At 40.0% G+C, this 27,993-nt stretch overlaps 1 long non-coding RNA gene across 2 annotated transcripts in view; it reads left to right on the top strand.

The window, feature by feature from the left end:
- The window catches only part of LOC129400090 (uncharacterized), a 35,797-nt gene extending 21,166 nt beyond the window's left edge, over positions 1 to 14,631 (top strand). Inside the window, exons 1-4 of one of the 2 annotated variants that reach the window (XR_008627427.1) lie at positions 9,996 to 10,101; positions 10,860 to 11,026; positions 13,138 to 13,263; positions 14,075 to 14,631. This is a non-coding gene — a long non-coding RNA (uncharacterized LOC129400090). Of the gene's footprint in view, positions 1 to 9,995; positions 10,102 to 10,859; positions 11,027 to 13,137; positions 13,264 to 14,074 lie in introns of those variants that run through there. The other variant, XR_008627426.1, reaches the window with a different exon arrangement.
- Positions 14,632 to 27,993: the final 13,362 nt, after the last annotated feature.

Raw genomic sequence — 27,993 nt, 5'->3', positions numbered from 1 at the left:
TTGTTTGTAGACTATCTTCTCTGTGACTTCACACATTGGATAATTTAGTTCCGTGGACATTTTTCACAGGTTGAAAGTCTCTCGTTAGATTTATTATGATGTTTTCTTTGGATTTCCATAAAATTAAAGCCTGAGATAAACGCATGGTACAGGTGGAAATGGTCCTGGGAAGTGGTCCCTGGAAGGAGGTGTGGACGGGAAAGGCAGCATAAGCTGTGGACTGAAGATATCTCTGCTGGTGGCTGGAGCTCAGGTATGCAGGTACTTGGTGTGATTTGTCCAGAGTTCTTCTAAGACTGGCCTTTCAGAAACATTCATCTGGCCCTTCATTAGCTGATGCATTTGATACAGGTGTTAGATACTTAGACTCCTGGACTGTGTTTTGTCATAGTCTTTATAAGTTTCTGAAGATAAGCAGAATGATGAGCAGGTGAGCTTTGAGGCAGACTGCAATAACAGAGTTTAGCCTGAGTAGCCTATTCATGGTTCACTGCAACTTTCCAAAAGTCAGAGGGGACCTGACTTACCTTCAAGCTTATGCTGATTTGTTCATCACCTTTTGTCCATCCATCCATTCATTCATTTATTCCATCAAATGCTTATTCCAGTAAGTACTTAGTAATTGTTCTATCCCAGACCACAGGCTAAATGTGGCTTATGTTTCATGAAGAAGACAATTCACCAAACAGGAATCGGTGCACTTTATGCGAACAAGTAGGGACACTAAACTCAGTGTTGGAAGGGTCAGAGAAGATTCTTTGGGGGAAGCAAAAATATTAAAGGCAGTTTTGAGTGCCTGGAAGGTAACCAGTTAGATCTTTTTAATAAGTAGCTGTATGGTACTTAGTCAAAGGTAGCTAAACTGATTAGAATTCTGACGGGGTTACCCATCAAATTAGTTTTTAGTAGTTTATATCAAATTGCTTATTGAGTTAGATTTTTTTGCATATGCAGACATTCATGAATGTTTGGGAAATATTAGTAAGTTAACATCCCATTGATGACCATTTTTTCTAAGTTACCATCTTATGTTTTGAATTTATGTTCACCTTTGCAAAAAAGAAATGAGAATAAGATGACCTAAATATTTCTGATAGTTGAACTTTCAGGCAACTTTAATTAACTATTTGGTAGTATTGGATATCAAACCCAGGGCCTCACACCAGAAAGGCCTTACAACCCAACCTCTGAGCCATAACCTCAGCCCCATTTGGGGGGCACTTTGAAGTAAGCAGATGCCAAAGATAAACTTCTTCAAAGAGGCAGGGATGTAGTCAAGGACTAAAAACTATCTGCCATTAAGCCACAGTCAGGAAGCTTATTGCTGAGCAAGTGATTTCCTCGTTGGCCCAGATTGGGGTCTACACAAGATGCAGTTTGGGCTGCTGCTGTCATGTTCCAGAATGTCCAGGTGTGCTTCCTCACAGTGCTGTCTCAAGCGGAGCTTGTCTGGCATCGCTGGCTGCTGAGAGCAGTTCAAGCTTGCAGTGGAGGTGTCACTTTCTGCCTACTGCGGGACATTCTTCCCAAATGGTTCTTGGCTGGCACCTTGCCCTAGCTAAAATCGATGTTGTATAGTCCTTCGAATCTGGGCATGGGTCCAGCATAGCAGGAGCATAGTTCTCATGTGGCAAAGAAAGATGGGCAGGAGGGGTTGCACATTATCTCTGCAGTCTCTTACAACGTGCCAATGGCAGTGTTATACGAAAGGATGAATATTCGCGCTCATGTTCTTGCCTCTTGCCACGCTAACAAAAGAAGATTCTCTGGTGATAGTTGGAGATACTGATTCATGACTTAACTTATCTATTCAAAGATCTGCATTAAGTTTTCCCAATGTGTAGGTGCTGGCTCTGTGCTAGTAAACAAGACGCAGCAGTGCCTGTTCTCCTGAAGATCACATTCTCCTGGGTGAAGCCCAAAGCAACATGAACCGCAAACCCAAAGTGTAGCAGGTGGTCAGTACCATGCAGCGCAGTGAAGGAAGGTGATGTAAGGAGTTCTTTGGTGGTTCCTGAAAGTTGAATGACGCGGAAGTCGAATCTACAGAATTATGAAACTGGAAGTCAAAGCCTGGGTGAAGATGTTGGTGGTATGATAGTGGGGACTCCTCTTGCAAGGGGAGAAATCAGCCTCACTGAATGGGGTGAGGTAGGGCATCACTGCCTCATCTTGGTACCTAGGAATCGCTAGGAATGGTATGCATGTATCTTTAAGTGCTCTGTGATTCTGCGGTATGCAGATGGGTTAGGCAGTCCTATTTGCTGGAGATTCCCATACACAGAGTTGTGTGGACTGGGTTACAGGGTACAGAGGCCCATATTTCTCAGGCAAGTAGATGTGAGAACTGAGACTCTCTGATTTCCAGGAGTGTGAATTTCCTTCACCCACTCTGTCATCATCCTCTTTCAAGAGGCCATTCCCTAGTACGTGCTGCACTGATGGCTTATACCCTAGAGAGACCAGGAGTTGACAGAAGCATGTTTTTTTCTTCTCTCTTTCCCTCTCTCTGATATGAATTGTACAGTGTAAAATGTTCTTTTATTCCATGTTCCAGCAGAACACTAAATGTTCTAAGAATTTCCATGAAAATATTTTATGAACATCTTAAGTTGTTCCTTATTATATATTTCAATTTAGAAATCTCATTGGGGCTAGAAAGATGATATAGGAGTTGCATTATTGCCATGCACTTGGTTGATCTGGATTCAACCCTTTGCATTACTTATGCATGACTCAACACATCTGGTCCAACAAAGTATAAAAATATACTTCCAACACATAAAAATATGAGGGAATGGTTTTTCTTAAATAAAATTTAAAATTCACATTCAAAATTAGAGACAATATATCTTTTCCAGGAAATTACTTATTTATTTGGTTTGGGGCCACACCTGTCTATACTCAGGAATTACTGCTGGTGATGCTCAAGGAACCATATGGGAATCCAGGGGTAGAACTTGGGATGCTCTTGTGCAAGTCAGGCACCCGACCTGATGTATTGGCACCTGACATATTCTTGCTGTTGTTGCTTTTGAACCACACCTGTAATATTCAGGGTTTACTTCTGGTTATCCACTCAGCAACTACTCCTGGCAGTGTTTTGAGGACCCTATGGGATTCCAGGGATTGAATCCAGGTCAGCTGTGTGCAAGGCAAGCCCCTGCCCATGGTACTATCTCTCCAGCCCCTTTCAAAGGAATTTAGGAATGAAGTGAATAAAAATGTTCCCATATATTAAATAACTTTATATTATAGTTAACAAAAGAAATCTAACATAGAGACATATATGTATGTAAACAGTTCGATACTATTACAGAATGTATATTCTTTTTTACTTTATACAGAACACTTTATGAAGATTAATTAAATTTAATAAAAGTGGACAAAAGGACCAATACTAAAGTATTTGATACAATGTGGACCTCATTATCTGAACACAATACAATACAACTAGAAAAACTAGAAGTCAACAACAAGGTAACACTTGAATTCCATACGGAAGGCTTGAAATAATTTAAAACACAAGCGCTCCACGTTGGTGTGATAGTAAAGCAGTCAGAGAGCTAGCCTTGCACATGGCCCACCTAGGTTTAATTCCTGGCAACACATTTAGTCCCCTGAGTCTGCCAGGAGTGATCCTTGAGCACAGAGTAGGGAGTAAATACCAGAACAAATGAGGGAGGGGCCCCAAACAAACAAAATATAATCAAACTCCATAGCAAACAAATGCTTATATAATACATAGTAAACAAATGATTATGCAATAAAAGGATTACTAAGTGCCCTTTGATTAAATTCCAATTCCTTATAAGATTATTTATCTACGAACCAGAAAAGAAGGCAGGGATATACATTCAAGAGACTTTTTGGAGGAAATGAAAGCAAAGGTGAGAAAGCAGGACCCCTGGGTGTCAGGGGCGGGGGGGGGGGGGCGATGCAGACATTTGACCGCATGCATGGTGTCAACTGTGAAAGCAGAGAGGGAGAGGCGGGTGTCTCTGGGAGGACTTTAGGATCCAGTGCAGTTTAGGGGGATTCCTGAGCAAAGACTTGAAGGATGTTATGTTGACAAAGAATGACCCAGTTCCAGTCTTCAGAGTGAAGGAAGTGATGAATTCGGAGATTTTGTGCTTGGAGCTACTGGTTGTCTTTGCTCTTCAACAGGGTTATCTTGAAGGTAGCTCTGACTGCCATACCCGGGACTGAAGAGTCTCCAGATATTCACATCTTTTTTTCATGTTTCTAATTATCTCTTTAGTATGCCAGGGAGTGAGTTTGCATTTTATGTAGTCCTAGTTGTATTTATCATTCATTTATTTATTTTTGGTTTTGGGCCCATCCCTGGGAGTCCAGAATTACTCCTTGCTATGTGCTCAGTGATTGCTACTGGTGGTGCTCAGGGGAGACTCTATGTGGTGCTGAGCCAGTGGCATGCGAGGCAAGCACTTTAGCCCCTGTCCTAGCTCTCTGTCCTCCACTTGTATGTTTATGTGATGGAATAAGTATGATTTCTTTTAAACTTTTTTAAGTGTCCCTATCTCCTGTTTTAGTTTTCTATACCTTTAAAATATTTTTCATTGCTTTAATCGTGTGTATTTTATAATCTATTCTGTGTCTGTCACTCATCTCGGATAGTTCGCCAACACATGCCATAACCTGGGAGTTCTTATGCTGTGTTTTGTTCTTTTCAAGCGAATCCAGGGCAAACCAAGTTTTCGTGGCCTGATTCTCTAGAGTTATTTCTGGCTCGTGACATACTTACTCTAATTTTCTTCTTGGAAATTCTTTTGCCACCCCAGTGGAACTCCAAACACATATGTGGTGCAATCTTGTGCATTTGAATTTTTATGGAATGTTTCTTTTTCCTATTCATGACAGAACATGTTTCGTGTAATTTTCATAAGCAGAATGTAACTATTTTAGGGTTTAGAGATTTTCAGGTAGAGTTTCAGCTCCAGTTTCTAAATTATTATCTCCTGCCCTAATGTGTTAATTCAAACAATGTCCCTAGTCATTGAATTCTATTTCTGGGTCCAGCTACTTCTCATGTCAGCTTAGACCTTTAATATTCAGAATTTTAACTAATTTTATTTTCAATGTGTTGGGGTTATATAAAATTACCAATTGTTAAAAATTATTTTTATGTCATTTTTCTGTGCCTTTGTGGTATGGCAGTTTTAAAACTAGCCTTTTGGATGGGTATTCGAACATTGTATAACTGAGATTTAAACCTGAAAACTTTGTAACTTTCCACATGGTGACTCAATAAAAAATTTAAAAAAATAAAAATAAAAATAAAACTAGCCTTTTTCTCTGGGTTACAGAGGAGAGGACAATGCTTCTCTAGCCGGCCTCACTTCCTCATGGATGTGAACACTGTGTCCCAGGGTGAGCCATCCAGAATTGGGTGGAAGACTGAAGCTGTAAGTCTAGTAGTTTCTAAGGAATTAAGTTGTGAAGGGTAGGAAAGTGCAGAGGAGGTATCGGTTGGCTTTGGAGGTCTAATCCAGCTCTAACCAGCCCTATCAGGAGCTCTGGGGTGAATACGCCTTTTTAACGTGAAGCTGAAATGGCTGAGTCTCATTGTCCCCGTTTTCCACTTCTCTACTAGATGTGAACTTCGTTAGAAAGACTTCGAGAAAGGAGAGAGTGCGAATGGCTCTTGAAAAGGTGCACTGATATAGAATGAAGTTCTGTTTCATATCCCTCATTTTTAAGTACTATACTAAATAGACCACATAGTTAACCCTTCTGATGACCTGGTAACTGGTGACAAAGGACACCCAGGATGAGCATAGGGAGAAGAGGAACACATTTTTTCCTGCTGTCTATACTTTCAAGGAAATCAACTGAGCTTGATTTACATGTTGCTGACCAGAGGCCTCCTCTCCCTTTTTCTATCCAAAGAATGATAGAGCAAGGGGATATTTGTCAGATATGCCAGGAGCAGCTAAGCCACCTTCCCTTGGCCTCTGTTCTGAGAATGCCCATTATGTTGACAGCTTTTGCTTGGAAAACTTTCTAGCTGATCAGTTGCTTGAATGACCATCTCCTGTGGGGGCTATGATTAGTTTTCACTGGGCCTTTGTCCTTGAATCACAAATAATGTTGTTGCACATTCCTATCACCAGAACTGGCCCCTTGTTAATACATCTCCTGTCTGATGAGAACAGAAGTGAGAAGGGAAAGGGCTTGAGTGTCCCAACAGCATTCAACCTGCTCACATTAAGGCTGAGCGGGGTTACCTGCTGTGTGCCATGCACTGACTAGGTTTTTAAGAGAGAGAAACACACAAGTGTGTTTGCTGTCTTTTTATGTTACAGTGAGAGAAAGACTTGAGGTGTGGCTTGTATCATTTCTGTGCCTCACGAGTAGATTACTTTTTCTATCCTTCTCTTCCCTTTGTTACTGTTTCATGGTTAGGAGTCACACATATTTGGTTATGGTGCTCGATGGAAGTCGCATATCTGGTTGCGGTATATGCATATCTGGCATTGGAGTTCACCAGGGTTTACACACTTTTATTGATGGTACTTGCAAATTTGCTGGGTGGAGGTTTGGGGGGATGGGGGTTGTTGTTCTCCTTAATTGTGGTGCTTGCATACATTTTTGATTCTTGCCACAGAAGTGCACCATGGTGCTCACTCATATGCTCATAGGGTTTTACACTTCTGTCCTCAGTGCTCCAGAGCTGGTAGTTGTTGTTGCTTGCTGAAATGGCTCACTCTCACCTACATGGCTGTGGTGGGCTAGAGATGGCATAGTTTGCTGTGGTTCTGGGAGCGTCAAGTAGTAAAACTGCCATGACCATATTCAGCAAAGTGAGTGGTGCTGCAGACCAAATTCATGACCTTATGCTTTCAAGAAAGACACTATTTTTCACTTGCTGAGCCATTCCTAGGATTCCTAGTTGATGACTTTAAGTAAGCTACCTAATACCTATAGGCCTTCATTTTCATAATTTCAAAATGGAAATACCAAGTAAGACATCTCCTTTATAAGGTATTTATGATAGTTTATAGCAAGACATGTAAAAACTCATATATCATGCAGGAGAGATTAGCAGAGGATGTAGGTCACTTGCCTTGCATGCAACTGACCTGGGTTCAATTTATGGCACTCCACATGGTCCACCAAGTCTGTCAGCAATGATTCCTGAATGCAGAGCCAGGGGTAAGCCCTGACCACAGATTGGTGTGGCTCAAATCCCACCCTACCCACAAAAACCAACTAACCTTAAAAATCATGATTAAAAAAAAAAACACCACTGCTGTGCACAACTTAAATAGTTTAAGTAGCAGTTGGAGAAAAGACATAGGAGAGATGGGGCTGTGATCACAAAAGAAGTTAGAAAGGATCAGTTTCTGGTTTTGGGGTAAGGGTCAGATGCATTTGATTTGGCATGAAATAAGTGCTGAAAAAATGGTTGCCATTAGTATTAATACAATATTAGACCCTGAAGTTTTTATAAGCAACACCAACCTAATGGGAAATGAATATGGTATTTGTACATACTAAAATAAATAGATGTTTATCATTAAATAAAACAAAGTGAACACATTGGAAAAAAAAAGAAAAGGTGCACCAAGTTTGACAGCAGGAGCTGCCTGCCGATTCTGTTCTTTCCAGCTCTCCAGCAAAACCCTCTGACCCCTACGCTCCCCACCATGTAGCACCTCGGCTTAACCACATTCTCCCTGACTGTAGGCTATTGAGTGATCTCTGATACTTTCCCTTTTCCCAGAGAAAGTAATGTCTGTATGCAAAATTGAGCTTGACTTAGTGAAAGATAAAAGCACGTTTATGAGTAGTGAATGAGACAGTCGTTGGGTTATTTGAGTAGGCCTAGATTTGTATAGGACTTGAACAGTTGGAGAAAGTTCCCATTGCCTCGTTCCTGCTACAGTTTTTTATTGCTGTTTTTTTTTTAAATTTTATTGAGTCACCATGAGATAGTTACAAGCTTTCATGTTTGGGTTACAATCACACAATAATCAAACACCCATCCCTCCACCAGTGCACATTCCCCACCACCAACATCCCGGGTGTACATCCCCCTTTCCTACCCTCCCCTTGCCTCCATGGCAGACAATATTCCCCATACTCTCTCTCTACTTTTGGGCATTATGGCTTGCAACACAGACCCTGAGAGGTCATCATGTTTGGTCTGTTATCTACTTTTGGCGCACATCTCCCATCCTGAGTCCTCCAGCCATTATTTTCTTAGTGATCCTTTCTCTATCCCATTGGCCTTCTCCCCTCCACTCATGAAGCAGTCTTCCGGCTATGGGGCAATCCTCCTGGCCCTTGTATCTATTGTCCTTTGGTGTCAGCTTCATGTGATGTTATGCTATACTCCACAAATGTATTGCTATTGTTATCAGCACTCATAGATGTATGTCCGTAGATACAGTAGACATCTACTGTCACATAATTCTTTGGGTCAAAATTTAGTTCATTGACTCTGGATCACACCAAGTTGAGGTCAAGGTATTGGTTGTACTTGTAGCTATGTTTGATGGGAGGATTTGCTCTTTCAGTGTCTTATGGTACCAAGGCTGAAGTCTGTATCCTGATGCCTGTCAGTTGGTACCTTCTCTCAGCTCACTTAGGCCCCTGTTTTTGTTATAACTTTGTCCTTTGTCTTTGAACCAGCAATGGTGAATCAAATCCTTCTCATGTTTGGAACTCTCTGACTTTTTCTTCTGCTCTGTTTCTTCTTCCAGCCTGAGGAAGTTCTCTGTTTAAAAAAAAAACTCATGTGATTAGATTGCCAGGGTAATCCAGGATCATCTCCCCATTTTAAGATCTGTAACTTTAATTTCAGATGCACTGTAGCACTGTCATCTTGTTGTTCATCAATTTTGCTCAAGCAGACACCAGTAACATCTCCATTGTGAGACTTGTTGTTACTGTTTTTGGCATATCAAAATTGCCATGGGTAGCTTGCCAGGCTCTGCCGTGCGGGCGGAATACTCTTCGTAGCTTGCTGGACTCTCTGAGAGGGATGAAGGAATGGAACCTGGGTGGGCCACGTGCAAGGCAAACACCCTATTGCTGTGCTGTCGCTCCAGCCCAGATGCAATGTGTCTTTTGTTATATAACATGACAGGCACAGCATTTTGGCATGGACAACTTTAGGAGATATTATGCTGCCTATCACGCTGGAAGCAGAGGTTTCATGAGAACTCTGAAAGGAGGAAAGTTACATTTGGGTGAGATTTTTCAACAGGGAAAAGATAACTGAGGCTAAAGAGAAATGGGGGAGGAGCTAATCTAATAGAAATGAAATCATATAAGTCTGAATAAGAGCAGTAGCAGTTAGAAGGATGCGACTTCACAGACAGAAGGGATACGACAAAGGGTGGAGTGTTTGCATGGTGTGCGGCTGGCTCCAGCTTGGTTTTATACACTGTGTATGATTCCCTGAACAGCCACGGAAGTGACTCCTGAGCACAGAGCCAGGAATAGCCCCTGAGCACTGCAGGGTATGAGATTCTCCCCTTCTAGCAAAAAAGACTTTAATTAATGTAAAGACTTTAATTAAAATGAAGACTTTAATTAAAGTATTCAGGAATATTTGACAAGGCTTGCTGATAGATTTATGGGGATTAGGAGAGGAAATGAGTTGCCTGGGATTTTGTGTTTGAAAGGCAGTGAGTTGGCATGAAGCAGGTTACCTTCAACATTCTCACTTCAGAGTCGTGAGAATACCCAGACAATCAGAAACTTCACATCACTTACTCTACCTGACATTACACGAAGAAGGACTCTGCAATATACATCTCCTTTATATCCTTGAAACTAAAACAATCATTATAGAAACTCTGAAGGAAGAGTAATAAGATCCCAATCATCTACCTAAATAAAGAATAAAATAAATAAAGTCATTGCAAAAGAAATTTCTGAGTCCTAAATGACAAATTTTCTTTGGAGAATGTGATTTTTGTGTCTAGATGCTATGTGAAGACTCTTCTCTTTTTTTCAGGGGGGATGGATATTAAATAATGTTGATTCTCTCAGTACTAAGCAATCAATAAGAGTCTTCCTCAGTAATAGCTGGGAATGATCACGATGGACAAGGTCTGAGGGTTGGATGTAAGTAAGGGATATTCTTGATAACCTTTCAGTATCAATATTGCAAATCACAATACCCAAAAGGAGAGAGGGAGGGAGAGAGAGAGCGAGAGTGAGCGAGAGAGAGAGAGAGAGAGAGAGAGAGAGAGAGAGAGAGAGAGCACTGAGCTGGGGTGGGGGATGGGGTGGTCGTATGAGGGAACCTCGGGACACTGGTGCTGGGAAATGTACACTGGTGGAGGGATGAGTGTTGGAAGACTGTATGACTGAAATCCAATCATGAACAGCTTTGTAATGGTCTATCTCACAGTGATTCAATTAAAAAATTAAAGAAAAAAGGGGCTAGAGTGATAATACAGCAGGTAGGACATTTGCCTTGCACGCTGCCAACCCGGGTTCAATTCCCAGCATTACATATGGTCCCCTGAGCACCGCCAGGGGTAATTCCTTAGTGCAGAGCCAGGAGTAACCTCTGTGCATCTCTGGGTGTGACCCTAAAAGCAAAAAAAGTTTAAAAAAATAAGTTTTCCTGTGGAAATAGTTGGAGAGTAATAAGCTTGAATATCAGGAAAATAATCAATAATTCTTAAAGATATTTCTTTATTTTTTATTCTTAATGTATATATGATAGAGATAAGGTGAGTCATTATATGCTTAAGGTGAGTTTATACAGATATTACCTTGGTTATCACCTGCTTTTGTCAATTTATTCCTGGTGGAACTAGGGAAAGAGACACGAGTGTGATCCCAAGTGAAAAGTAACGTTTCTCTGTTTTCAGTGCGGGACTCTGGAGTGAGCTGGCTTGGGGACACTTACTCAGCTGGCCATTCTTCTTTCAACACCTGAAGGTCTGAAATCTTCAGTCCACTCAAGTTCTTCTCGTGGAAGGGACAAAGAAAGCAGAGACTACCTAGTAAAAGGGCATGAAACATTTCACGGAAATGGGTCAGTAGAAACACTCTACTTTTACAACATTTAGTAGAATGGCTATTTTCTTTCATTGTGTTTCCTTTTCTCATAGCAAATATTAATTTTTATCTCTTTACCCCATTAATTGCTAATGGCAACGTTATTTGCCATTAGAGTGTATAGTGCAGGTTTTTAAGTACTACCATAAACCAGCCTGTCTGTGCTGTAAGGGTAGAAATAGTTTGTCTTGTGATTGAGATTGCGAGAGTTTGGAAAAGTAGGAGTTAACAAAGATACAGGTGTGCCTGGTGAGAGTTTTCAGCAAAAGCAAAACTCACAGGGAAGAATGTGGCAAAGCTTGTGTGTAATTTACACCAAACCAGGCGTCTATGAAGAAATAAAGAAATCAATTTTTCATACAGTTGTGCAGAATGTTGTAGTTTACTCTGCATATGTATATTTCTAGAGACTCTATAAAAAATGTTACCTCGAGGACCACTGGCTTTAGTTTGCTTTTCAGAAGCAAAATTCATTAAAAACTAGTTAGATAGTATCTATAAACAATATCTAAAGCAATCACTAATCAAATGATGACAAGGGAAAAAGTAAGAACTTCTTAAAAGCATATTTCCCTTTCTGAAAGTATCAAAATATAAAGAAGGGGGCTTCAGGGAAGTGGGTAGAAGAAGTATTATATACTGAACATCAGTGGAACAAAAGGCCTGAGAAGAATATAAGGCTTAATTTGGATGAAGACAGTACTGTCATAGCACAGTAGCACAAATTGCTCAAGCAGGCACCAGTAATGGCTCTGCTGTGTGGGCAGGATACTTTCGGTAGCTTGCCAGGCTCTCCAAGAGAGACGGAGGAATCAAACCTGGGTTGGCTGCATGCAAGACAAACGCCCTACCCACTGTGCTATGTTTTAAAAAATCAAAGAAGAGTAAGTATGGCTTTATATGCAAAATTTCAACCAAAATAGAAGATCTGGGTAATGAAAATATTTAGCTAGCCAGTTTGCCTATTGACATTTATTTTATTCTTTTATGCAAAAGTATACTTTGAAAAAGCTTCTTGGGAAAATGCAACTGTAAGAAAAAGCAGTGATTCAAAGCCAAGATATATTCTTGGATTGAACTGGGGCTGGAGTGAAAGCACAGCAGGTAGGGCGTTTGCCATGCACGCGGCCGACCCTGGTTTGATTCCCAGTATCCCATATGGTCCCCTGAGCACCCCCAGGGGTAATTCCTGAGTGCATAGCCAGGAGTGACCCCTGTGCATCGCTGGGTGACTGAAAAAAGAAAGAAGAAAAACAAAAACAAAGGACTTTCATAGTGTCTTAATGCAGCCAGCTGGGTTAACTCTTTTTTCATGTATAGAGTTATTTAAACTTTCTAAAGGAAAGCTCTTCATTTTTTTAAATCTGAAATTTGGACTTTTCTGTAATTTTATCTGTAATTTTATTAATTTTCCAAAATAAGCTCTATTTTTTCCCAGAGATTGTGAGTATATCTTACATGAGGGGACCATGTAGGAAAGGATGACAGACTGTTGTATGTTAGCAAATAGTGCCAATAGTGAGGGGTCCTTTGACAAAGATAGAAATGATAGTTCCCTAGTAATATATAAACAATCGAGAGGGGGCTAAAAGTATTTGTGTTGAACAAAAAGAAACAGATATATATGTTTGTGTCATTGCTGGTATGTACATTAACATGAAACATTTTTAAAAACTACATTGTCCTGTTGGTTATTTGATGTAGCAACTTGCTTGTGAGACAGAGAATAAAGAGTAGAAGTGAGAAATAAGGTTGGTGGTTGTAGGAAAGATTTTTAGTCCTTTCCTTCTCTCTTTCTCTTCTTTCTTTTCTTAAAAAATGAAAATGTAAATTTATTGTGCAACTCTATTTAAAATTAACCACACAAACAAGATATTAGAACAATTAATTTTTGTTCAATTTTAACAATTCAATTTTTAAAGTTATTTATTCTGAGTGTGGATGGCAAGAATATGGGCTATTTTTTGTACATATTGGAGAGAGAGCTTCCCCCACCCCCAACAAATTTATCTTATTTCTTTGTGTATTGAGGTGGCATCAAAGTGACAGCTTTTCCTTGATATCACTAATCTCTTGTTTTCCTACCAGGTTGTCTTTGGAACCAAACAGGTGAAGATAGACATAAGAAAAAGAATGTGATTCATTTTCTACATTGCACAGTCATAATGTTCAATGAATGAGGAGATGGAAAAACTTGGGGTAGAAAAATGAAAGGTGAGAAAAAAATCACATAAGAGAAAAATGGATTGGAAGATGAAAGTAGAGAGAACATACAGAAAGAGGAATGGGGAATAGTTCAAAGCATATATTACAAAGTATGTCAATGATGATAAAAGTTAGTCTAGCCAGTCTTGACCAGATTTCTAGTCAGGATTCTATAAAATAAATAAGGAGATATCTTTAAATTAAAAAAAATATTCCTTAGAACTAAATAAGTGTCATAAAAATAAAATTCATTAGGCTAAGGCTTAGAGAAAATGTGTCTGTCACATGGGGTTGACCAGAACTATGCTGTGAATCTGATTCAAACAGTCTTCTCTACATATCCTGCTAAAGGAGGGTCTGGAAGACTTTCATTCAAAGACAGTTTGAGTAGGCAACCCACCCACACAGGCTTTGATCTGTGAACACAGACAGCAGCATTACAGGGAGAAATCCCCCTTCTTGGTTAAAAGATAACTTTTGTCTGGAAACTTCCCCTCCAGCTATACAAAGACCAAAGCAAAAACTAATAGGACTGAACTGGTCTGCGGACAGAGCCCTGCCACGATTAGTGATCTAGAGCCTCAAACACTGACAGGTCTTATAAGTAAGAGCTTGCAGGGGAAGGTTAGGCAGGTGAAGTCAAGGTGATCCATCTTAGAGTCTTTGCATTTGCATTTCTCTGTTCCTTAGCTCTCTGCCTGGCCTGTCCCACTAGAATCTCAGCGTCACAATGACAACAGACAGGTTCACATTTGTACATTACCTGGGAGTCTTCCCCCAATCCACTTTTTCCTTCTCGTAACTGGCCGTTCAATTTCAGTATTACAGGCTGGAGACAAAAAATGAGGGGGTTTAGGATGAGAAAAGACATACTCCAAAGAAAGGCGAAGAGGATCGAACAAGTTCTAGTGAGAAAATTATTTTCTGTGCTTCCTGGCTTCCTGCTGAACACATCAACCTCAAATACAATTTTGCACTGTGACCTTGGGCCCTCTTTCCTGTAAGAGCTGAGCAGACATTCTGCTGAACAGAGCAGAAATAGAGTTCCTCGTGGGGAGGACTAACCGAGCTGAATAAATCATGCCTGGAGAACCTGACCTGATTTTTTCCTTTTAGTATTATTTCGTGATCTCCTAACAGAAAGGTTTGAGAATATCAGGTTATATATGACTTCCTGAAAACAATTAGAGCTTTGTAATACAGGGTCATCTAATAATAAACATAAATTCTTGGCAAAAAACAAATATGAGGTTTATTGATAAGTTGGTTGTTACATAGGAATACTAGGCCATATTGACTTTAATAAAACATTAAGTGGTTTAATTAAATCATTAATTCCACCCTTAGTTCCATATCTCAAAAGACTGTCAATGTAAAAATAAAATGTTTTTTTAGCCTCTTCTCTTTCCTCTATAATTCATTAAGATGAGTCTATAGATTGACTTATTGCTATTCTGCCATAATATGCTTGCTGCCATTTCAAGAAGATAGCACTTAAAGCAGGATACTAGGATTTATTGATCTTAAGGTGACATCTTCCTTCACTTTTCATAAAAGGTTTCTTTGATTTTTTTAGAAAAATCTATAAAATGTTTATGCATGCAGAGATTAAAGTCACAACAATATAATGATACTGCTAAATTAATTGGATTATTTTTCACATCCATGAAAAAATTCATAAGGGAGTAGGAGCATTTTGAATATATGTAGTGTAGTTGTGTATTTTATTTTATTTTATTTTATTTTATTTTTTTTTTATTGTGGAAAGTTACAAAGTTACAAAGTTTTCAGGTTTAAATCTCAGTTATACAATGCTCGAATACCCACCCCTTCACCAGTGCTCATATTCCACCACCAAGAATCCCAGTATAGCTCCACCCCGCCCCCTCACACCCCAAACACCCCCACGCCCCTAGCCCCCCCACCCTAAGCCCCCCCCCGCCTGTGTAACTAATAAATTTCACTTTACTTTCACTTTGATTGCATACAATATTTCAACAAAACTCACTATTATTGTTTGGAGAGTCTCTCCCCTAAAGTCAGACCTGCTGAAAAGGAAGCATTAGGTAATTTGTTTTCCATTGCTGAGGATGAAGAAGTGTGAGGTCGAGTGACCACACTTAGCGGCCTCTCAGTTTTGGGTTTCTGTAATTTAGTATTTTAGTAACTAAGTCCAGAGAGATATCTGCCAGAAGTTGCATCATTGCCAACTTGTACTTCTCAGTTACATTATATTCCACATATGAGTGCAATCTTTCTATGTCTGTCTCTTTCTTTCTGACTCATTTCACTCAACATGATACTTTCCATGTTGATCCACTTGTATGCAAATTTCATGACTTCATGTTTCCTGACAGCTACATAGTATTCCATTGTGTAAATATACCAGAGTTTCTTTAGCCAATCATCTGTTTTCGGGCACTCTGGTTTTTTCCATATTGTGGCTATTGTGAACAGAGCGGCAATGAACATGGAAATGCAGATGTCATCTCTACTATACCTTTTTGCCTCTCCGGGATATATTCCCAGGAGTGGTATTGCTGGGTCAAATGGGAGCTCAATTTCTAACTTTTTGAGAATCGTCCATATTGTTTTCCAAAAGGGCTGAACCAGTCGGCATTCCCACCAGCAGTGAAGGAGAGTCCCTTTCTCCCCACATCCACGCCAACACCGGTTGCTTTTGTTTTTGGGGATGTGGGCCAGTCTCTGTGGTGTGAGATGATATCTCATTGTTGTTTTGATCTGCATTTCCCTGATGATTAGTGATGTTGAACATTTTCTCATGTGCCTCTTAGCCATTCGGATTTCTTCTTTGGAAAAGTTTCTGTTCATTTCATCACCCCATTTTTTGATCGGGTTGGCAGTTTTCTTCTTGTGGAGTTCAACCAGTGCATTGTATATCCTTGTTATCAACCCTTTATCGGATGGGTACTGCATAAATATCCTTTCCCATTCTGTAGACTGTCTTTGTATTTTGGTCACTGTTTCTTTTGAGTTGCAGAAGCTCCTTAGTTTGAGATAGTCCCATTTATTTATCTTTGTTTTCACTAGCTTAGCCAGTGGCGTGTCAGCTTTGAAGATACCTTTGGCTTCAATGTCGTGGAGGGTTTTGCCGACCTTATCTTCAAAGTACCTTAGGGATTCTGGTCTGATGTTGAGGTCTTTAATCCAGTTTGATCTGATTTTTGTACATGGTGATAGATGGAGGTCTAAGCCCATTTTTTTGCATGTAGCCGTCCAGTTTTGCCAGCACAATTTGTTAAACATGCTTTCCTTGCTCCACTTCACATTTCTTGCTCCCTTATCAAAGATTAGATGATCATATATTTGGGGGTGTATGTCAGAGTATTCAACCCTGTTCCATTGGTCTGCCGCTCTGCCTTTGTTCCAGTACCATGCTGTTTTAATGACTACCGCTTTGTAGTAGAGTTGGAAGTTGGGGAGGTTGATTCCTCCCATTTTCTTTTTCCCAAGGATTGCTTTAGCTATTCGTGGGGGCTTATTGTTCCATATGAATTTCAGGAGCGCTTGCTCCATTTCTTTGAAGAATGTCAAGGGTATCCCTATAGGGATCGCATTGAATTTGTACAATGCTTTGGGGGAGAATTGCCATTTTGACAATATTAATTCTTCCAATCCATGAGCAGGGGATGTCTTTCCATTTCCTCGTGTCCTCTTTTATTTCCTGAAGTAGTGTTTTATAGTTTTCATTATACAAGTCCTTTACCTCCTTTGTTAAGCTGATTCCGAGGTATTTGATTTTTTGAGGCGCAATTGTGAATGGGATTGCTTTTCTCAGGTCACTTTCTTCTCTCTCATTATTTGCATATAGGAAAGCCATGGACTTTTGGGTATTGATTCTATAGCCTGCAACTTTACTGTACGAGTCTATTGTTTCTAGGAGTTTCTTGGTAGAGGTTTTAGGGTTCTCTAAGTATAGTATCATATCATCTGCGAATAGTGAGAGCTTGATTTCTTCCTTTCCTACCTGAATGCCCTTAATATCTTTTTCTTGCCTAATTGCTATTGCAAGTACTTCCAGTACTATATTGAACAGAAGTGGAGAGAGTGGGCATCCTTGTCTCGTCCCTGTTCTCAGAGGGAAGGCTCTTAGTTTTTCCCCATTGAGGACAATGCTTGCCATAGGCTTGTGATAAATGGCTTTGACTATATTGAGGAAGGTCCCTTCTATACCTATTTTGGCTAGTGTTTTCATCATAAACGGATGCTGGATCTTGTCAAATGCTTTCTCTGCATCTATTGATATGATTATATGATTTTTATCTTTTCTTTTGTTGATATGGTGGATTATGTTGATTGATTTCCGGATGTTAAACCATCCTTGCATCCCCGGGATGAATCCCACTTGGTCGTGGTGTATGATCTTTTTGATAAGTTGTTGAATTCTATTTGCTAATATTTTGTTGAGAATTTTTGCATCTGTGTTCATCAGGGATATTGGCCTGTAGTTTTCTTTTTTTGTGGTGTCTTTGTTTGCTTTTGGTATTAGGGAGATATGAGCCTCATAGAAACTGTTAGGGAGGGTTTCTGTTTCTTCAATTTCCTGGAAGAGCTTGAGAAGGACTGGCAAAAGGTCCTCTTTAAATGTTTGGAAGAACTCACTAGTGAATCCGTCTGGACCTGGGCTTTTGTTTTTGGGGAGACTTTTGATTACCATTTCAATTTCCTTGATGTTAATTGGACTATTCAGGTACTCCAGGTCTTCTTGGTTCAGCCTTGGGAGATTATAGGAGTCGAGGAATTTATCCATTTCTTATAGATTCTCTTGTTTCGTGGCATAGAGATTTTCAAAGTAGTCTCTGATGATCTTTTGAATTTCATTGGTTTCTGTCGTGATGTCCCCCTTTTCATTTCTGATTCGGCTTATAAGGGTTCTCTCTCTCTCTTTCTTTGTGAGTCTTGCTAGTGGTTTATCAATCTTGTTTATTTTCTCGAATAACCAGCTCTTGGTTTCATTGATCTTCCGGATTGTCTTTTGGGTTTCCATGTCATTAATTTCTGCTCTAAGTTTTATTATCTCTTTCCTTCTGCCTGGTTTTGGCTCCTTTTGTTGGTCCTTTTCTAAGGTCTTGAGCTGTGAAGTCAAGTTATTTATGTGGGCCCTTTCTTCCTTCCTGAGATATGCTTGCAGAGCTATAAATTTTCCCCTTAAAACGGCTTTAGCTGCGTCCCACAGGTTCTGGTAGCTCGTGTCTTCATTCTCATTTGTTTCTAGGTACCTTTTGATTTCTTCCTTGATTTCCTTCCTGACCCACTCATTGTTCAATATCGAGCTATTTAATTTCCAGGTGTTTGATTTGGTTTTCTGCATCTGTCCACAGTTAAGTTTTATCTTCAGTGCATCATGGTCTGAAAAGATAGCTGGTACAATGTCTATCTTGTTGATTCTGTTGAGGTATGTTGTGTGGCCCAGCGCATGGTCTATTCTGGAAAATGTTCCATGTGCACTGGAAAAGAATGTGTATTCCTTTTTTGGGGGATATAAAGCCCTGTATAGATCTATTAGCCCTCTCTCTTCTATTTCTTCCTTCAAAGCCAGTATTTCATTGGTGAGTTTTAATCTTCTAGATCTGTCCAGAGGAGACAGTGCAGTGTTGAAGTCTCCAACTACTATTGTGTTGCTCGAGATGTCCTTCTCGAGGTCTCTTAGCAGCTGTTGTAGGTATTTACCTGGTCCCTCATTGGGTGCGTAGACATTCAGGAGTGTGATTTCTTCCTGATGTACACATCCCTTGATTAATAAAAAGTGGCCTTCACTATCCCTTCTAATCTTTTTCAACCTGAAGTCTATGTTGTCCGATACTAGTAAAGCCACTCCGGCTTTCTTGAGGGAGTTGTTTGCTTGCAGGATTGTTTTCCATCCTTTGACTTTGAGTCTGTGTTTGTTCTGGCTATTCAGATGTGTTTCTTGCAGGCAACAGAAGGTTGGGTTGAGTCTCTGAATCCATTTTGCCAGTCTGTGTCTCTTAATTGGTGAATTCAGACCATTGACATTAAGGGAGATCATTGTTATGGGATTTTGTGCCGTCTTTGTGCAAGGGTTTGTTGTGCTTGTAGAGGTTGTTCTTGTCTTACAATAGCCCCTTTAGTGCTTCTTTTAGGTTTGGTTTTGAGTCTATGAAGTTCCTGAGCTGTTGTTTATCCCCAAAGTAGTGTATGATTCCTTCTAGTTTGAATGAGAGTTTAGCCGGATAAAGTATTCTTGGTGAAGCGTTGATTTCATTGAGTTTTTTCACTATATCCCACCATTGCCTTCGAGCTTGGAGGGTTTCCTCTGATAGATCTGCTGTGAGCCTAAGGGGTGCTCCTTTGTATGTGATTTCCTTCTTGGACCTTGCTGCTTGGAGTATTGTGTCTCTCTGGAAGATGTCCATCATTGTAACTATGATATGTCTTGGGGTTTTTCTGTTAGGATCTCTTTTAGCTGGCACTCTCCGGGCGCCTTGAATCTGGATGCCTGCATTGTCCAGCTGTGGGAAGTTTTCCGCAATGATTTGTTTGACTGTGTCTTTTTCGTTGGGGTTGGTTCCCTGTGGTTCTGGTAGTCCAATGATTCTAATGTTGTTCCTCTTGAATTCATCCCCTAGGACTCTGATTCTGGCTAGAGCTATTTTGAGGTCTCTTGCCATGGTTTGATGTTGCCTGTAGGCCTCTTGCAGCTCATCTTCAAGCATACTGATTCTGTCTTCGGCTGCAGTCATCCTATTGTTGAGGGCAGTCAGAGAGTTTTTGATTTCATGTACAGAATCCTTCATTTCTTTTTGAAGGTTTTTTATTTCTGCTCTCATTTCTTCCCGTATTTTGTCGGCTGTCTGTTGTATTGTTTCCGCCAGGTCTTCCTTGAAGTTGTCCATCTTTGCATTGAGTTGATTGAACATGTTGAGGATTTCAAGTCTGAATTCTTTCTCAGAGAGGTCAAGTTTGTAGGAGGCGCCCATTGAGGTTTCCGGATTCCTTTGATCGTCCTCTGGTTGCAATGGGGATTTTCGCTGTTTCTTCATGTTGTTTGTGGTGATATGAAAGAGGGCTCTTGATGATGAGTGTCCCTGTTTCCTTTTGTTGTGAAAAAGGATTGTGGATAGGCTCAGTTAATAGTGGTTGGCTTTTTACTTGCCGGTGTAGAACCTGGTCTCCTACTGAGATGTTCTTATGTGAAGTCTTGTGTTTTATTGTCCTACTGCTTGCGAATAGTTAGGATGTTAGTCTTGGATAGGATGTTGAGGGAACTATCTGCTGCCGCGTGAGCTTTGGCCGCCGGTAATGAGGCCACGCCCACTTTTCTTAGGCCACGCCCCCTGGTGGTTAGGCCACGCCCCTTTCCCACAGACCTTTGCGGGAAGACAGGACGGCGGCGGCGCTTGGGGTCGGCGTGCCGGCCACTCGGCCGGCAGTCCGGAGGGGAGGGAAGCCCGGGGTGCTCAGGGCCGCGGAGCAGGCTGGGTCCGGAAGCGTGTATTTTATTTTAAAAGTAATTTTAATTTTATGAAAGTCAGATAGTTGATGCTTGAACAGTGCAAAGTTTGGATCTCCAACTTCCACGTAGCATATAACATGTAGTTAGTGCTCCACATTCTTGAGTTATGTTCCTAGGTACTTAGCTGTAACAAGGAATCCTCTTGGAAAAACATTTATGTATAAGCGGGCCCACAGAGTTTAAATTTATGTTTTTCAAGAGCGTTTGTGTTGATTTTGTTGTTGTTGTTTAAAGGGAGAGAGGAAAGAGAGAATGTAGATTTCTCCAGAGCACCATGAAGTGAAAGAAAGATATTCCATACCTCATTTGCTAAGATGCAGTCAATACCAAGGTGGAATGTGCCAATGTGCAGATAATTTTTTAAATCAGTTTTATCAGTTGACTTAAAAAGAAATGTTTTTGTTTCTTTTTTGGGTCACACCCAGCAATGCTCAGGGGTTTCTCCTCGCTCTGCACTCAGGAATTACTCCTGGTGGTGCTTAGGGGACCATATGGGATGCTGGGATTCGAACCCAGGTTGGCCACATGCAAGGCAAATGCCCTAACCACTGTGGTATTGCTCCAGCTCCATAAAAAGTAATTATTTTTGTATGGTGAACTTAATGTAATTGATGTATATGTTGATGTTCCATGTTGCACATCTGAAGCATTCTATGTTATAGAACATTGCTACTACAATAAAAATGGTTTAGTGAATTAATAATTGAACTTTCCCTATATATAGTTATTCTTGCCACAGGTGGTATCTTCACCTGGTTTATTTTCAATATTTTAAAATAGTGTTTATTCACAACAGATACCAAGAATTTTACAAACAGGTATCAAGAATTAATATTATGATTGATACATTACTTGGGCGGCAACAAACCCAAAATAGTGAGGGTGAAGAAAAGGAGAAGTGATGTATACAGAACTACCAAACTACCAATTATTGTCATGTGGCACATTGTATGCTGGGCACTGAGAGCTCAGCATGTAGACTTTACATGGACTTTTACACCCAATGCAGTGTGAACAGGGAAAACGAAGGACTTTTTTTTTTTTTTTTTGCTTGTGGGTCACACGCAGCGATGCACAGAGGTTACTCCTGGCTCATGCACTCAGAAATTACTCCTGGCGGTGCTCGGGAGACCATATGGGATGCTGGGAATTGAACCCGGGTTGGCCTTGTGCAAGGCAAACACCCTACCCGCTGTGCTCCAGCCCCAGAAAAGGAAGTTTTACCTTCAACTCTTCTACTGAATATTTATCTATTTGTGTGTTTATTTAAATCTTGACCTTTTTCCACCTTAGCTTTATTGAGGTATAATTGATAAAGACGATTATATATGTTTAAAATGAGTAGCATGTACATGATGGCATCATCAGGTTAATTAACATGTCTATCACCTCACCTACTTCCTCATTTTTTTACCTGGGTTAGTAAATTTCTTTCTTTTTTTTTTTTTTTTTGCTTTTTGGGTCACACCCAGCGATGCTCAGGGGTTACTCCTGGCTTTGCACTCAGAAATTGCTCCTGGCAGTGCTTGGGGGACCATATGGGATGCCGGGGATTGAACCCGGGTCGGCCGTGTGCAAGGCAAACGCCCTACCCGCTGTGCTATCACTCCAGCCCTGGGTTAGTAAATTTAATGCATCCTACTTCGGTTTCTAAGAACTCTTTATTGTCAATTTTTTTCTAGAATTCAATATTTTTATCCTATAAAAAATAAAAGTTTTTAAATTTGTTTCACTATGTCAATGTCGTATTTTCAAATTTTTTTATTTTGTTAATTTTTTTCTGGGGAAGCACACCTAATGGTGCTCAGGGATTACTTCTGGCTCTGCCTCAAAGGTAACTCCTGGTGGACTGGGAAACCAGTGGGGTCCCTGGTTCAAACCTGGGTCTGCCATGTGCAAGTTAAACGTTTTACCTGCTGTATTATATCTCTAGCACCTCTTTTGTTTTTCAGATTTAAAAAAAAAATCATCTTTTTTTTTTTAATTTTGCTTTCCCTAAAGAACCCACTGGTACTTTGCTACTATCAATCAAGTCTTATATGTAGAGATTCTAAACTTCTACCATTGAACCACCAATGCATCTTATATGCAGAAATTCTATTAAAAACTCTTGTGCTTGTATGGATGTGTTGACTTGTAGTTAGTAGACCTAACTTCATTTTTTGTTGGGAGAATGCCTTGACTATTAGTTTCGGTAGGTCTCTTCATCAAGGATTCTCTCTTTTCCCAGAGACTGTTCCCCTACTCTCCTATTTAATTTTCTACCTTGTTGAGTGCAAGCTCAGTTGCCAGTATTTTTATGTTAGGGATGGAAGAAAAGATTCAAGTTTAAAGAGTCACTCTTCCACATGCCCTGTGTCCTACAGTCTGAAGATTCTCTCAGAAAAGAAAACATCAGCCCTCTTCTGATCAGAAGAAATCAACTAGTGGTTTGATTGCATATGGTGGGAGAAAGGTACCTATCGTGGGGATTATTGGTATAAGTATACAGTCACAAAAGGAGAGGAGGAGGAGGTACACTCTGCAAAGATAGGTAGTTTGTGTGGGATGTGAAGAATTGGAACCTTGGTGGGATGAGAATAAATCAGGATGATTTTTTTTTGAACTGATGATTTCAGTTTGAAGTTGTTAGCACATGAACAGGGCCCATAGCATCTGAACAGAATCCGTTGTGAAGGACACCTTTGGCTAGGGGATACTGGAGCTCAGCAGAGTGAGGAGGGTGATGGCCTTCTGGGTACCAGGGTCTAAAGTGGGTGAGAAAGTATTCCAAGTGATGCTAACTTTTGGATTAATTCCCAGTGACCATTAGAACAAATCACCACCTTCATTACCTTAAAAACAGAAATTAGTTTTCTCAAAGTCTTCGAGGCTAGAAGTAAAGAAAATATCAGTTTGACTGCACTGAATTCAGCTTGTCAAAAATACATTTCTTCTGGAAGCTTTATGAGAGGAGTCCATTTTCTTTTTATTTTTTTCTATTTCAAGAAGAAATTCCTTCTCTTGTAGCCATTCCAACACATGCTTCAAAAATCACATCTTTTCTGATTCTGCTGTTCCTACTTCTCTCATGTCAGCATGCGAGTAATTCCACTGCGTAATTCAGACTAATTTCTCCATCTCTTGTTTCGTAGCTCAAATATATCTACAAAGGTAGCATTCATAAGTTACAGAGTAGGATGTAAATATATTTTGGGGGTAATGGCCACCCCATATGGCAGAAACATAGGTAGGTCTACTACAGATACTGTGGATTAATATGAGCAAGTATCTGTACATATAGATATTGCCCATTCTGACGGTCTGTAAGCAACAATTCTTAAATATCAATTTCTCTAACTATTGACTAGATTTGTTTCTGCTGAAGTTTAGAGATTGCTGCAATAGAACACATGCACTGCTTCTGGTGACATACTTTGAGGAAGACTTATAGACCAATATCAGCTGGGTTGCACAGGGAAGGGTGCATCATTGGGCAAATGGTTATCTGTATTAAAGTCTATGAAATGTCAAACACATGGACTATCTGACAATGGTGGGTTCTAAAAATTTTCCATCAAAAATTTTCCACTGAAAAAGAATCATGGCTTCTGGAGAAATGACCAATTGCTGGACTGGGACAAAATGACCAATTGCTGGACTGGGACAAGGAGCGTAAAATAGGAATTAGAAACATTTTATTTTGTGTGTGTCAAAAAGTAAAAACATTTTCAATGAGGTGGTATGAATATAATATGGTGGTATTATATATTAATATCTTGTGGATCTAGACTGGGCCTCTTCCACCCATATTCCCCATTTTCCAGTAGCTAGGCAGTCACACCCAGAAACTGCCCCTGGCACCATGTAATTCCATCCATGGCCAACATCCAGAGACTATAAAACCAAGCTCCTGGAAGCCTAATTCTAATAGCCTAGTATTCCCTCTTGCAGAACCTGGCAAACTACTGAGAGTTTATTGCCCACATGGGAGAGCCTGGCAAACTCCCCATGGCGTATTCATATCCCAAATACTGTAACAAATATATACATACCTCTCGGAGAGCTCAGCAAACTACTGAGAGTATTCCACCCGCACAGGCAGAGCCTGGCAAGTTCCCCATGGTGTATTCAATATGCCAAAAACAGTAACGATAGGTCTCATTCCCCTGAACCTGAAAGAGCCTCCAATCGTTGGGAAAGATGAGTAAGGAGAGACTGCTAAAAATCTCAGGGCTGAGAGGAATAGAGATGTTACTGGTGCCCGCTCAAGTACATCGATGAACAACGGGATGACAATGATACAGTGATCTTGTGGATATTATTAAGTGACCATAGATGTCAATTTTGAAGAACCCTGGAAGACAAAAGCTGTACCATTCAGACATAAGAAACAAAGGCATGAGAATTATTAATCATAACTCATCCAGTGCCTCTATGAACATGAATCCATGCTGATATCAATTAATAAAAGAATCTAGAAATAAATATATATTTCCATAGTTCAAAAGTTTCTATTCCAGAGTACTCTTAACCCATTTTAACCTAACTTTAAAACCAGACATGCGATTGCAAATCAACACAAAATAACAAAAATTCTAAACAAAATATTAGCAACCAATATCAACAAGAAATTAAAATTATTATTAGCATCAAGAGAAATTTATTCAGGGGTGCAAGGGTAATTTTACTTAAAAAATTAATGTTTATACTATATCAGCTAAATGAAGGCTAAAAATCATAGGATTATTTAAATAGATCAATCACTAAGATCAAGAGCAAGTCAAAATATCTACTCTCACCATCATTTTTTAGCATCATTGGAAGTCCTAGCCAGAAAATTTAGTCAAGAAAAGGGAATGAGTCATCTAAACTGGAAATGAAATAAAACTCTTGTAGAACTACTTATGTATAATGCTGAGGACTCTACTGTAAAACTGTAAAAAAAGGTAATGATCATAGTAAAATTGCAGGCTATAAAATCAGGGTACAAAATATATTCATTTCTATTTCTACATGCAAACATTGAACTGCTAGAGTTATTGATACAGATATCCAATTTACTGTAGCCTCCAAACAGAACACATTCATCAAACATGGCAGAATTACTGCACCATGGGAAAATTCCCTGAAGATACAACCAGAAACCAACTGCATATCTCATACAATTCACATCAACTCATCAACAGAGGATTTCTGATCAATCACAGCAACTACTTTTTAAAAGTGGGTGGCCAAGAGACTGTAGAGTTGGTGGAAGTAGGAGAAAGAAATGATGAAAGGCCTAGCTATAAACCCTGCAGAAAGTCAGCAGCACAATATTGCAGAGCAAGTTGAAAGGACAGGACTTTGGGGGCACTCAAGTCTCTAAGACCCCAGTGATCTCTGTTACCATGCAGGAGAGAAGACACACAAAGCTACCTGAATCCAGGAACTAAACATTGACTTTGAATTCCACAGTTATAGCTGAGCACTGTAGATGGAATCAACTCCCTCATCTTTTATTGTTCCTGAAAGATATGCCTGCACAAGTTGGCAGCAGTAAGTCTCAGTTCTACAGTCTAGGACCTGAGGGAAAACAATCCTGAGGATTGTGGTACGTATTAAACAGGACCATGGCTCTAAAATTACCCCAGGCTCCACCTAGTCCAGCCAGCTCTTTCAAAGAAGGAAGAGTTTAGTCACAAGGGCTGAATGCTCTGATCAGGTATAACACCATAGCAATCAGTAGATATTGAATGGCATGTGGAGTCTGTCTCTGTGCCCGTCCCCGCAACACCCATGTCCTCAGAACTAAGCCAAGATAGTGGGATCCCTGCAGCATCCCAGGCGCTCCTTTATAGAGGAGAGGCATTTTGGTGGAAACCTGTAGTCGGGTGCTGCAACCAGACATTGGATGCCGCCTCCTGGAAATTTAACCAAATTTGTCTCCAGAGCAAACAGCAGCTGTAGTTATCTGGCTTGCCATTGGAAGAGGGATGCAGGATCGCAGACACTGTGCTCAGACACAAAATGTGTTTGGCCTCAACAGAGGAGGTGGCAATGAGGGGATTCATACCAAGGCCGGTCCTCTACCCAGTCAATGACTGGAAGCCCCCATCCAGCTTCTTGTCAGAGGCTCACCTCTCAACTCCCACATCTCTGAGGTTCATCAGATCTCCAAAACTAGAGCCATAGTACTAGTTTTCCTCCTTCTGGAACAACAAAGCACTGTCATCCCACTGTCATCCCGTTGTTCATCAATTTGCTTGAGCGAGCACCAGTAATGTCCCAATTCTGAGTCTTGTTGTTACTGTTTTTGGCATATTGAATATGCCACGGGGAGCTTGCCAGGCTCTGCTGAGCGGGTGGGATACTCTCTGTAGCTTGCTGGGCTCTCCAAGAGGGACTGACGAATAGAAACTGGGTCGACTACAATAGCAAAGCAAGTGTCAGTAAAAACTAAATCCTGTGACAGAGAAAGAACTCGCATGGGTAATCAATCCTTGTGACACAGAAATTGAGATCTCAACAAACCCTTAGCGAAAAATAACTATTAAGAAGAAAATCCATAAGATACACCAAATGTCTACTAGCAGATTTAATGAGCTCAGAAAGAAAGTGTAGGAGCCTACAGAGTTCTTCACTACTGAGGTCATGGTTGTTGAACATGAAAAAATGCAATAAAAGATAAAATTAAAACTTTCAGGTAAAGGATAATGGGTAGAATTACTCTTGCATATGGAGGAATATCATAAATTTAGAAGAAAATTCCAGTAATGATCCACATAAAAGAAAAATAAGACAGGAAAATTCAAAACAAAACAAACTCTTTGAGATCTATCAGATCCATTAGAAGAAGGAACATAAAAATAATGAGTATTTAAACGTGAAAAGAGAGAAGACAACATAGAATCTACCCAAACAAACAGTCACTGAAAACATTTGATGTCTAAGGAAAGAACTAGCTACGCTAGAAAGTCAGTAAAACCACACATATTTCTAAATTTAAAAAGAGCTTCACCAAGACACACCATGGTAAAATTCAAAAAGTTATCAATAACTGGTTTAATTTTTGTTGAATCACAGATTTTCATGTTTCTCAGTCAACTGATGGCAGTAATAAGCTTGTAGCTAAGGCTTCCTGTAACAGGAAACACATGTTTCTATTTCTGTTCATTTTCTAATATCTCATGGAAGTTGTACTTCAGACTGTCCAAAGAAATAAACTGCAAATCACACATGTAATTTATAATTATCTAATAATTACATTTAAAAAATCTAGA

This window comes from Sorex araneus, chromosome 1 (assembly GCF_027595985.1).
Source record: "Sorex araneus isolate mSorAra2 chromosome 1, mSorAra2.pri, whole genome shotgun sequence".
NCBI lineage: Eukaryota > Metazoa > Chordata > Mammalia > Eulipotyphla > Soricidae > Sorex > Sorex araneus.
This window is presented reverse-complemented; position numbering and strand designations above follow the sequence as displayed.